The sequence below is a fragment of the Oncorhynchus nerka genome, linkage group LG17 (assembly GCF_034236695.1).
Source record: "Oncorhynchus nerka isolate Pitt River linkage group LG17, Oner_Uvic_2.0, whole genome shotgun sequence".
Taxonomy (NCBI): Eukaryota; Metazoa; Chordata; class Actinopteri; order Salmoniformes; family Salmonidae; genus Oncorhynchus; species Oncorhynchus nerka.
The window spans coordinates 12,892,915-12,906,719 of NC_088412.1; the positions used below are offsets into that span (position 1 = coordinate 12,892,915).

Below are 13,805 nucleotides of genomic sequence, written 5' to 3' on the forward strand. Positions count from 1 at the left end.
TTACCTATCCTAAATGCACATTACAACACCGTGCAGTATGTAGGTTACCTATCCTAAATACACATTACAACTATACAACACCTATACAACACCTATACAACACCGTGCAGTATGTAGGCTACCTATCCTAAAAACACATTACAACACTGTGCAGTATGTAGGTTACCTATCCTAAATACACATTACAACACCTATACAACACCGTGCAGTATGTAGGTTACCTATCCTAAATGCACATTACAACACCGTGCAGTATGTAGGCTACCTATCCTAAATACACATTACAACACTGTGCAGTATGTAGGTTACCTATCCTAAATACACATTACAACACTGTGCAGTATGTAGGTTACCTATCCTAAATACACATTACAACACTGTGCAGTATGTAGGCTACCTATCCTAAATGCACATTACAACACCGTGCAGTATGTAGGTTACCTATCCTAAATACACATTACAACAACTATACAACACCGTGCAGTATGTAGGTTACCTATCCTAAATGCACCTATACAACAACTATACAACACCGTGCAGTATGTAGGTTACCTATCCTAAATACACATTACAACACCGTGCAGTATGTAGGTTACCTATCCTAAATACACATTACAACACCGTGCAGTATGTAGGTTACCTATCCTAAATGCACATTACAACACCGTGCAGTATGTAGGCTACCTATCCTAAATACACATTACAACACCTATACAACATTGTGCAGTATGTAGGTTACCTATCCTAAATGCACATTACAACACCTATACAACACCGTGCAGTATGTAGGTTACCTATCCTAAATGCACATTACAACACCGTGCAGTATGTAGGTTACCTATCCTAAATGCACATTACAACACCTATACAACACCGTGCAGTATGTAGGTTACCTATCCTAAATGCACATTACAACACCGTGCAGTATGTAGGTTACCTATCCTAAATACACATTACAACACCGTGCAGTATGTAGGTTACCTATGCTAAATGCACATTACAACACCTATACAACACCGTGCAGTATGTAGGTTACCTATCCTAAATGCACATTACAACACCTATACAACACCATGCAGTATGTAGGTTACCTATCCTAAATGCACATTACAACACCTATACAACACCGTGCAGTATGTAGGTTACCTATCCTAAATACACATTACAACACCGTGCAGTATGTAGGCTACCTATCCTAAATGCACATTACAACACCTATACAACACCATGCAGTATGTAGGTTACCTATCCAAAATGCACATTACAACACCTATACAACACCGTGCAGTATGTAGGCTACCTATCCTAAATACACATTACAACACCGTGCAGTATGTAGGTTACCTATCCTAAATGCACATTACAACACTGTGCAGTATGTAGGCTACCTATCCTAAATGCACATTACAACAACTATACAACACTGTGCAGTATGTAGGTTACCTATCCTAAATGCACATTACAACAACTATACAACACTGTGCAGTATGTAGGCTACCTATCCTAAATGCACATTACAACACTGTGCAGTATGTAGGCTACCTATCCTAAATGCACATTACAACACTGTGCAGTATGTAGGCTACCTATCCTAAATACACATTACAACTATACAACACCTATACAACACTGTGCAGTATGTAGGCTACCTATCCTAAATGCACATTACAACACTGTGCAGTATGTAGGCTACCTATCCTAAATGCACATTACAACACTGTGCAGTATGTAGGTTACCTATCCTAAATGCACATTACAACACCTATACAACACCGTGCAGTATGTAGGTTACCTATCCTAAATACACATTACAACACCGTGCAGTATGTAGGTTACCTATCCTAAATACACATTACAACACCGTGCAGTATGTAGGTTACCTATCCTAAATGCACATTACAACAACTATACAACACCGTGCAGTATGTAGGTTACCTATCCTAAATACACATTACAACACTGTGCAGTATGTAGGCTACCTATCCTAAATACACATTACAACACTGTGAAGTATGTAGGTTACCTATCCTAAATGCACATTACAACACCGTGCAGTATGTAGGTTACCTATCCTAAATGCACATTACAACACCGTGCAGTATGTAGGTTACCTATCCTAAATGCACATAACAACACCGTGCAGTATGTAGGTTACCTATCCTAAATGCACATTACAACACCTATACAACACCGTGCAGTATGTAGGTTACCTATCCTAAATGCACATTACAACACCGTGCAGTATGTAGGTTACCTATCCTAAATGCACATTACAACACTGTGCAGTATGTAGGCTACCTATCCTAAATGCACATTACAACACCGTGCAGTATGTAGGTTACCTATCCTAAATGCACATTACAACACCGTGAAGTATGTAGGTTACCTATCCTAAATGCACATTACAACACCGTGAAGTATGTAGGTTACCTATCCTAAATGCACATTACAACACCGTGAAGTATGTAGGTTACCTATCCTAAATGCACCTATACAACACCGTGCAGTATGTAGGCTACCTATCCTAAATGCACATTACAACACCGTGCAGTATGTAGGCTACCTATCCTAAATGCACATTACAACAACTATACAACACTGTGCAGTATGTAGGTTACCTATCCTAAATGCACATTACAACACCGTGCAGTATGTAGGTTACCTATCCTAAATGCACCTATACAACACCTATACAACACCTATACAACACCGTGCAGTATGTAGGTTACCTATCCTAAATGCACATTACAACACTGTGCAGTATGTAGGTTACCTATCCTAAATGCACATTACAACAACTATACAACACTGTGCAGTATGTAGGTTACCTATCCTAAATGCACATTACAACAACTATACAACACCGTGCAGTATGTAGGTTACCTATCCTAAATGCACATTACAACAACTATACAACACTGTGCAGTATGTAGGTTACCTATCCTAAATGCACCTATACAACACCTATACAACACCTATACAACACCGTGCAGTATGTAGGTTACCTATCCTAAATGCACATTACAACACTGTGCAGTATGTAGGTTACCTATCCTAAATGCACATTACAACAACTATACAACACTGTGCAGTATGTAGGTTACCTATCCTAAATGCACATTACAACAACTATACAACACCGTGCAGTATGTAGGTTACCTATCCTAAATGCACATTACAACAACTATACAACACTGTGCAGTATGTAGGTTACCTATCCTAAATGCACATTACAACTATACAACACCATGCAGTATGTAGGTTACCTATCCTAAATGCACATTACAACACTGTGCAGTATGTAGGCTACCTATCCTAAATACACATTACAACAACTATACAACACCGTGCAAAACAGTGGTTGTGTGTCCAATAAGAGACAACCAACTCTGGTTTGATCAAGGTTGGTTCAAAGCAAGAAGTTGACTTTTATCTCAGTAGCAAAATCTCCACTGTCAAGTGTAAACTATTGTATGCTCTTTATATGCGTACACTACTGTCTCAAATACTTTTCACCATAAGAAAACAAACCTATGCCAAGCGCTAGCCAAATAAAGGCTCGAGCATGGGTGGCATGAAGCCCCATTTATGTTTATTTAGTGACTAACTTGAGCTGCAGATTGACAGAGTGTGACGGCACTGAAATAGGGCCGAGGAAGAACAGAGTGTCGTCAGATTGGTGAGCATGAGACACTGTCCATGGTCCTGAACGGGAGTGCCACTGGTGCGTTCGTTGTTTCTTTCTCATAATAAATAGGAAAACAACCTTTGACCTCTCGGGATAATTCCCACATCTTATACATTATAAAGTTACACTCGAAGCTTCAGTTGAGTTTGTATGCATGTTGTTACAAGTTTTGTCATTTGACGAGGCCAATGATATGTGGTGTCATTCACCGCAGACTAGAAGTAGGCCTATTGATATGAGTTCTGGATGTCTTGCAATGCCATTACATCATTCTTATAAATAGCCGACACTTGACTGTACGGATTAGTAGCAAACTATTTTGAATGAAACAAGTAAATACTATTCCCACATTCATATAATTGCCCCTGAAACGGTTGAGCTGAGGCATAATGGTCGGGGAAACCCTAGACTCAGGGAGAATAGAGTGTAATAAATCTTCCGGTGTATGCTTTTTAACTTTGTTTTTCGGGTGTAAATTTAGTTGTGTCATTATAGCAGTATTTTACTCTATCGAACTGGACAAGGAGTAAAAAACTGCGAGTTTTGTTTTCATGGTTTTGCGCATGTGCACAAGTGTGATGCACGGGAAAGACGCTCCATGCCGTTGGAAGTAAATTTGAGGAATGTGTCGGAGTTTGTCAACTGATCAATCAATTCAAATTGGGATTCCACGTTAACTTATATGGCCCACAGATGTAAGGATGTGCTCCATGCTTTAGGCTTGATGAAAGGGGCAGCGGGGGGCGATGCTCGAGGGGGAATAGGCTACATATCAAAACATTGGGGGGAAACACGTGTGTGTGTGTGTGTGTGTGTGTGTGTGTGTGTGTGTGTGTGTGTGTGAAAGAGAGAAAGAATCGGCAGGGTGAAATAAAATAAACATCTCAGTCTATCCACTCCTGTTAAAGTACGGCTGCACACAACACGGTTCTTTCTCTCTCTCTCACACACACACACACACACACTCTCTCTCTCTCTCTCTCTCCCTGTCTCTCTCTCGCTGCACGGTCACTATTGTGAGGCAGCAATAGCATAGTTAATAGTGCACTATAATGAATAGGGTATCATTCGGGATGCCGCAGCCTTATTTCTCAGCAGGGCGTTCTGCGTACCGCTGAGGGGACTATAGTATGTACTGATGGTGTGGATCTGGGGGGTGTGGTGCTATGAACTGATTGACATCACATTACTCCAAGTTGAGTCAAAAACATTTTCAGAAACTCTGGAGCTGAGAAATATTTTAAGTATCCCCGGGTTGGGAGGCACACCGAAGTTTGGAAATGGGACCTTAGGCTAACGATAAAAACAAATAACAAACCAAGTACAATTAACACGTAACAATTATATAAAGTAGGCCCAATAACAATGATAACAATAATCCGAATAAAAATAAGTATGAACATAATATGAACAATAATTATAGCAACAAAAAAAATGATCATGTGAAAAAGCAAGAGGGGGGAAAAAGAGACTAAAAATAGATTTTGTTGAAAAAAAATTCACGAAGCGTGCTTGCAAGACGTCTTGCGATGTGACTCGGCGAATGCGCCCTCCGCCAATGCTTTTTGGGGTAAGGGCTTCCCAGCTTGATAGTTATGTACAGCAAGCCCAGACCGCAAAAAGATTCGCGAAGGACAGATCAGATCGGCTTCTGTCTCTACATCCTGTCGAGAGTCCGTGAGTCTTAAGCAAGCGACATCAAAAAAGGTCGCTTCCTCGCTTATCTCCCGTCCCGGATTGGGTGCATCCAGCCATCAGCAACCCTAGGCAACTGTGTGACTCCAACTGAATCACACACTATGAGGCGAGGCGGGAAGGGGGGGGGGTGTTCCAAGCGAAGCTACATCAAAATGCCAACGCTACTGCATTCTACCGCTGTCCATGGTCCTGAATCTCATTCCTTCTCCGTAGTTTCATTTCTCCCACTTCTCCCGTATTCTCCCTTCTCACCCCCAGTCCCTCTCTCGAATATAATTTGGTCCAAATGCACAAATGTTGAAGTCAGTTTGGTCGTTTAGGCGCTGAGTATCAGAAGGAGCACTGTTTTTTGTTTTTATTTTCTCTCTCTCTCTCTCTCTCTCTCTCTCTCTCTATATATATATATATATATATATATATTCCCCTCGTTTGTGATGTCGCCTAGTGGAGAACTAGCTCGCTGTAGCCGCTCGAGCGGTCTGTGTAAGGAGGGAGCAAGAAGTAATCTGCTCGCAATAAATAGAGAGCAGTGAGGGATCTTATTGGAGCAAACGAAAACTCGTCATCGACCAATCGGTGTCTCGCTCATATAGGGACCCCCCTATAAAAAAGAAAAGAAAGGGGAAACCAAATTGTGTCCTAGCTGGTGAAAGTGACTTGATAAATGCGACCGAATAAGGTTTTTTATACAAAGAACATCTGGGTGGATTTTATATATCGATTGATCGATTGATTCTCGATTCGTGCATGGATTGCATCTTACCTACGGCTAATGCGAGTTGGCATACACAAATCACATCACAATTAATTCTATCCGGTTTAAAATCATGAAAAAATAAATCACAACAGGTTAGCTATTAAAATCCTTACTGCAATCCAAGTGACAACCCTTCATATGTTAATACAATTGCATGCATATAGACTAGACACGAACCATTTTGAAACGCTCATATGAATGTGGCGCCACAGAACGCATGTGAACCAGGCGCGGGAAAGCGCTGCAGCGCCCTCCACGCGATGACAACAACACGACAAGCATCTGAAGTGATTCTATTGTATGACCAGCGAGGGTTCACTGGATGGTACCACTGATAGTGAGGACACGGGGGTCTCTCAAAACACACTTGCTGTCAGTACCACATGTTAAAAATTCAGAATTATAGCAAGTGCTATCCAGAATGACAATGAAGGCTCCAACACAGAAGGAGATGAAGAAGAAGAAGAAGAAGAGTCGGAACAAAACACCAGAATGATAATAATAATACGTCAATAATAACAATAGTCACCTAGCCCAATTCTTAAACTCTGCACACACTAATGGTTAAACAATATTTAATGGACTTAATAAATTTAGATAAATCGGGAAAGTTACAGAATAGCAAAACTCTACTTACCCTTGAAGTTATTTTCTCACAGTCCCATGTCTCTATGTTTTTAGACCCCATCAATTTGTTTTTGTTTTTTAATCACAAGAGCCCCTGTGTACTTGTTCCTCTTGGAACAGGGAAAGTTACTGTACCGAGTAGGAGGCTGGGTCACGCTCTATGTATGGATCTTCCCTCCCCAATGTGTGTCTCGTTTTATCCCAAACCAAGACCCACCCGCCCCCCCTCCTTCCCTCCTTCTCCTCTTCCTCCCCACCGCCCACTATCCCTGAAACTCTCTTCTCCTGCATCAAGTTGGTGCCACGATTAGTAAAGCATGCAGGGTACAGGAAGGAGGTAGTATTCAGGGGGACATCAATGAAAATGTATCAAAAACGTTGCCCAGTCCCTGCTGGGTATTTTTAATGGGTGCTATTTTCATTTGCGACCGTCTGTCCAGTCAGTCACGATTCTCTCCCTCCGTCTGCACTGCACAGTGACTGCCTCTCCTGACGCAGCCAACGCGCACATTACTCAGTTTAGCTGTCACGACTCGAGAATCCGTGGTTTCCACTGAAATTACACGGCCCGAAATGTAATTATTGAAGGAAGGAGATGTGTCTCTATATCTGGTGCTGACTTTGGATAAAGGATGAGTAAATGCGAAGGTTTTTTAAAAGGTGGAAGTAATATAGCAGGTGAATGGTTACACACTCTATCACAACACGAGCCAGTCATTGACGATGTATTTTTCCATGATATGACACTGTAGATGTCGTGTACTGCAAACTATTCTCCCGCGGCGAAAATAATGCTATATATAGGCTATCGGACAAAAGTCGTGCGAGGACTGTAGCTATGAGTGAGTGAGCATGATTATTGTGTGACGTGAACGAAACTGCAGGCAGATACGAGCGTTGGTTGAACTCGATTCAATATTTTGACATGCGACACATTGCTTAGGCTACTTTAATCTATGGGCCCTACATCGTTGCTAAATTGGCTGTGATTGCTTCGACACTTTCATAATTGTATGGGTGATTCCTTGCCCATTTGGCAGCCCAATTGGCAGCCCAATATCTTGTTGTCAAGCCATGAATATCGACCCCCCTCTTTACCACATCTACAGTATAACGCTAAGTTACTGTGGAGAGAAGTCTGACCAAAACAGGAATTTGGCGGTACGGTCTATGGCCCTCAAATCACGACCTCTAAGAATCGCTCCCTAATTCAAATAAAAAACGAGGTTCGTCTTCACTTTGTCATAAAGTCATGCATATGGGATTGAAAAGCAGCATTGCAAACGGTAGACAATTTTTTCAATGAAACGTGGATGGTGACGATCACATTGTTTAAGAATGAAGAAACAAATGTTTTGGGGATGCTTCAGAAGATGGGTATACGGTCATATCATACGGTATAGCCTATAGGTAGCTTGATACACTGAAGATGGCAATGCATGACGTGTGCAGAAGGGTAATCCAAGTCTACCCGCCTCTCGCCTCCCTGTTTTAGCCCTACACCTTATCTGTTTAAACTGTTCAAACGACGCTGGCGGGAAGAAGACTCCCCTATGTTACTCTATGATATGTAGCAGTAGTTAGGCAACATGTAAGCTAATTACAACAAGAACAAAAAAACTGTAACTGTAATCAGTTACGTTACCAACAAAAACATATTGCAATCAGATTACAGATACTTTGAAAAACATGGATTATTTTTAAATTCAGAAAGGATGTTTGCGGAAAAATACATGACACCTTTCTGTTTTTCTCAAAGACATTCAATTCAGCATTTCAAAAAAGACGCAAGTTTGTTCCACCTGAGCTAGTCTGACCACAAGTCAGAGAACACACACCAAATACGTTTGATGGATTCTTGTTGTTTTCTTCTAATGCCTGTTAAAGGGAAAGTAATAAAAGTAAAAGTAATCAGATTACGTTCCCGAGTTTGGGGAATCCCAAAGTTACATTACTGATTACAATGTTGGATAGGTGACTAGTAACTGTAACGGATTATACTTAGAAAGTAACCTACCCTACCCTGTATATAGCCTATGTTACGCTCTGCTGCTACAGTCTACCTGCTACTGGCGAACTCATTCAAAGCTAACGACAATCGGGAGTTTCATGTAGGCTATTGATCCGGAGGGAAAGGACTCCGATCAGGCTCCGCGAAAGAGCAAACGTTTTCATTCATTGAAATACCATTGGTTTCGTTTCCGAACACGCGCGCCTAAGGTTTGGTGATGTACGGAACCCCCCTGGTGCCATTCGATGTTATTTTCAGCACCATTACTGTTGGACAGCTCTGGGTTTCCCCAAGTCGGTACAACGTTTCAGGCTGCAGCTCCCACTTTTCATCGTTGCTCGTCTCCTTTCTTCCTCTCCTCCGCCTTCTCCTCATCCTCCTCCATTCCTGTCTTTATGCATCCTCTTAAAAAAAGGGGGAAATTAGCGCAGATTAGGCTCATCAGAGAAGGATTTTCCCTCGCAAGCTTATGTTTTTTTGGCGGGAGGAAAGAGATGTGAAAAGAGACGCAACAGCGCCAACAACAGACAAAGGAGATTGAACTTGCTATTTTACCAGTGGGGTGATTCCCTTTCCTGCAGAGAAAGGCTGCATGGTTTCATTTGAATGTTGTCAAAACCGATAAAAATAAGACCAAGAATTATAGTCTTTTTCGGTTACTACGTTGTGAGCTAAATGGGATGGGAAGCACGACTCAACAGACAAGCAACAGAGCAAAAATGACAAACTGAGAAAGTACATTGAATGAAAAACATCGCACATTCAAAGTCTCACTTACCATATAGCAGGGGCCAGGGACCACTTGCAGAACCGAGGGAATGAGAAGGAAAAAACACATTTACAATGCATTCATAAACATGCTCTACTGACACATGGAATAACACATTGGGTCTAAACAAATATTCAGCCCATGCTTCATAAATAGCCTTAATATGGCACGTCCAAGTTTTCTCAGGATCGGCTTCCTTTTTATACAAGTGAGACCCTCTGTCTATTTCTGGCGCGCGATCAAACCATGGTGCTATTTTTAGGTCGCAGTAAGTCGGGAAAAAAACACTCACAAAGGCATCGCTCAGGAACGTTACGTGGAGCGCATGTAATGAAGGCTACATACATTTTCATCTACCAACTCTGCACAAGAGCTGCCTCTCCGTATTGCTCTCATTCATACTTGTCGTATATTATTGTTATTATGTATATTTGATTTCGCGTGCTCTCGCTCAGCTCTTCTGGCGCCTTCTCGCGCCTGTCTCCATGCAACTTTCGCTGAAGAATTCACTACACAGCAGTTGGTTGATTTGCAATTCAGAAAATAGGCCTATACATAAGAAATATATCAGGTCCCTTCACATAACATGGATAACCCCACGTTATCCCGGTGGTTTAGGCTTTTTATCGGAAAAAAATAAGCTTGCTGACGAAAAAAGAAAAAAGCCCTATTTTTTTGTGGAGGGGCTGCGTCAGTTACTAGGCATTGACGTCACGTTTAGATTCTCCCCACTTTACAGCCTATAGCGCCTGATTAAAGACGCCGCCTCGACATTTGCTGTCTGTCCATCTTTTAATTTGCTTTGGAAATAAAATGGTTGGGTAATATTAAGGGTGGAGAGGCTAGAAACGGCCATGTAGCCTATGCGTCTCATATAGCGCTATAGTACGAATTAACCATTTTCTCCATCTCCCCCGCCCCTGTGTCTCAAGCGCTTTTCTCGTCCACTGGATTGGTATGAACTGTAGTCTTGAGGCTTGGTTCCCATCCGTGTATTTGCTAGGCAAACATTCTATCTGAGCTGGTGACAATAACAATGCAATCTCTATACGCTCGAATCGACTCACAGTGAGAGCAGAACTGTCAGAGCAAGCACAAGCGCACCAACACGCCAGATACAACCTGTGCACACACCCTAGCTCTAAATAGTCTCTCTCGTATCCTTAACCCCCTCCCCAATCTCCATCCCCCTACTCTCCTTTCCCGGGTTCACCCTGACCTGAAAAGTCACGAGATACCGGTGTGTGTGTGTGTGTGTGTGTGTGTGTGTGTGTGCAAAAGTCATCTCAGAGGGAAAAAAAGGTTGCGTCCGTCGCAGTGGTTGATGCTATTTATAATGCGTATTGACTTGTATTATGATGAATAGTACACTGTATTTCCGCTGTCTGCTGCAGCTTCCACTCTGCAGCGGAGAGCAAGTTGGGGCAGCTCCTGACACTAAGGGCGGGTGGAAGTGAGCTGTGGCTTTTAGAAAGCTATAGAAGTTTCATTCATAACTAGATATTGACAGAAACCGTAGGATCATAAACGTTGGGGCACCTCCTGTTTTGCTCCCTATAAACTGTTGAAAAGCATTGGATACGACTTTTTTTCTCCTTCTTTTTTCTTCTACATTTTAGTCATTTAGCTGACGCTCTTGTCCAGAGCTTACAGGACCAGTTCATGTAGTCAATTCTGGGATTCTAACCAACGACCTTTAGGTTACTGGTCCAACGCTTTTAACCGCTAGGCTACCTACTACAACACTACTCTAGAACCATTTGTATTGTCGCTTGAGGTTACCCCTTGCCTTCTTCCCTCATCTCTTCCATCCCTCCTCTCCCTCTCTCCACCCACCCGCCCACACCCTTCTCTCTCTCTCTCTCTCTCTCTCTACTCTCTCTACTCTCTCTCTCTCTACTCTCTCTTCTCTCTCTCTCTCTACTCTCTCTCTCTACCCCTCTCTCTCTCTCTCTCTCTCTCTCTCTCTCATCCACCTCTGCTGCAGCTGCAATCTTTCAATCAGTGAACCAGCAACAAATATCAATGAGCGGGACAATCAGTGAAGAGCACCAAGATCGCCGCACGGTGTCGCCACATTCAGCCCGAGTTCTCTCCCTCCAATCCCCCCTGGAGCATCGTCTTCCACTGCTTTCAATGGAGCTTTCTCTCGGATGAATGAAAATATCAGCTGGAGCATTTGTTTTAACGAGCTAGTGTCTCCCCGACTCGAACATAACTACATAAGGCGTGCCCTGAAAACGACCTACGTTTCCAATGGTAGGCTAAAAATAACCTGGAGGGTAAAAGTAGATGCAGGCTAGCGCCTCCGTTTAGATACTGTACTCTTTGAATAATGTACAGTGCATCGGAAATGACTCTAAAAATATTAGATCAATGCGCCAGCCCAGATGTAAAGCCAAACTGGTTGCCATAGCATAAACTATTTTATTCCTTTGCCTAGCCTATATAATGTCCCTGTTTTTATGTTGAGAAGTATATTTTACTTCAAATGTTGAAAACGCCCTCCCAGATATTTCAATATCACGTTTTATATCCGCCATCTTCCTGAAGTTATCAGAACTCAATGGTGATGTAAAGTTCAGAAGGGGGCAAATAAAAAGCACTGCGTAAAAAAAACGTGGTGAGATTGGCAGCACAGTGGCGCTGTCCATGGTGCTGAAAAGTTACGAGGGGCGCAGTAGAATATTGCCCGACCGTGGTTAGATTAGCCGCAAGGTGACGCTGTCCATGGTGCTGAGACGTTAATAGACGCAAAATGTATGCTTACTTATCTCATGCGAGTCCATAAAAACGAGTAGACCTATAGCCTATAGTGACCAATTGCAACGTCGTTGTTTATTTTGTCGTCATAACAACACCCATACAGTGCATTTAGGACACGCATACAGCCTAGCGAAATAATTGCTCTTGAAGACCTAATGTCACACGCTATGACAAGGGAAAAAGGGTCACCAAAACTACGAAACTACGAAGGTAGGCTAAACGTTCAAATAACTCAGTCGATGTCATTCGGATGACGTACATCAGCGGAATATACAAGAAGTTCTCGCTGACGCAAGTCTCACATGAACACATTATCAAAGTGTAACAGTGTAGCCTACAAAAAAAGTGCTTACCTCTTAGCTCGTGAATCAATGTTACAGCTTTGTCTATTACGCGCCATGTGCGGAGCTGCCATGGACAGCTATAGGCTATGTGCCATCTATGCTCTCTCTCTCTCTCTCTCTCTCTCATATATATATATATATATATATATATCTCCTACCCCCTCCCTCTGCCTCTCTCTCTATATATATATATCTCCCTACCCCCCTCCCTCTCTCTCTCTCTATATATATATTTATATATATATCCCTATCCCCCTCCCTCTCCTTCTCTCTCTCTCTCTCTCTCTCTCTCTCTGTCAGAGAGCTGTTACTAGGCATCCCAGCAGAGTACCGGGCTAAGCGACGGAACCCCAGCACGTGAATACGCCTACGCATTAGCGAAGCCCGCACTGTCTACAACTCCCTGTGTTTATTGTTGGATCTCTCCCAAATTGCAGGACTAACAGTAACTCTAACCAAATAATATGCACCGTTCATATAGCCACAGTGTTAGTTGTCATTGTCTAAATTATAACAATAACAATTGTACATATGCATGTGTTCAGATGCCTCGGACATTAGGGCAATGGGCTAAAATATCTGTCATGTTTCGGTCCTAAGGATACATAAAATAGCATGCTTCAAGATTATGCTGAACTAAAGTTTTATCATGTCTGCCTACCCTGATTGCCAGGGTTGAAAGAGACAACTTGTGGCACCTCTGGAGAAGTCATGATTCCCGCTGGCACAAAAGAAAGCACTTACCTGTCTAAGAAGTCTTGTCTGGCTGTGCTCGAGTAGCCTACAAAAGGGATTCGTCTTAAATAAGATGCTTTTTGAGACCAAGAAAGGGAAATAACTCTAGGAGCCAAAGTGGAACAGTATGCACCTCTTGCGTCAGGACGGACGGAGGGGGTCACGCCGTGCTCGTTGTTTCAGTTCTCTCTGGGCGGAACATTATTGGTGTGGTTCCTACGATGCGCACCGCGACATATGTGAATGACTTGGAGATGGGGGAAGTAGGAAAGTGTGAATGAACCGTGTACCGTGAAGCAGAGCGAGACAGGGACTTGTCCCGCTCCATTCACAGAGTGTCAGACGACCAGCTCTTCACACAGCGAGGATGCAACGGGATCTCCAACAATAACAATTCATTAAAAGCACGA

General features: G+C 42.5%; 1 long non-coding RNA gene across 2 annotated transcripts in view; it reads right to left on the reverse strand.

Annotated features, from left to right (window-relative positions):
* LOC115145430 (uncharacterized) overlaps positions 1–12,759 on the reverse strand; it is a 55,389-nt gene extending 42,630 nt beyond the window's left edge. For both annotated transcript variants that reach the window (XR_010459368.1, XR_010459367.1), the window contains exons 1-2: positions 12,670–12,759; positions 9,560–9,582 (exon numbers count right to left, since the gene is read on the reverse strand). This is a non-coding gene — a long non-coding RNA (uncharacterized LOC115145430). The remainder of the gene's footprint in view (positions 1–9,559; positions 9,583–12,669) is intronic.
* Between the last annotated feature and the right edge of the window lie 1,046 nt (positions 12,760–13,805).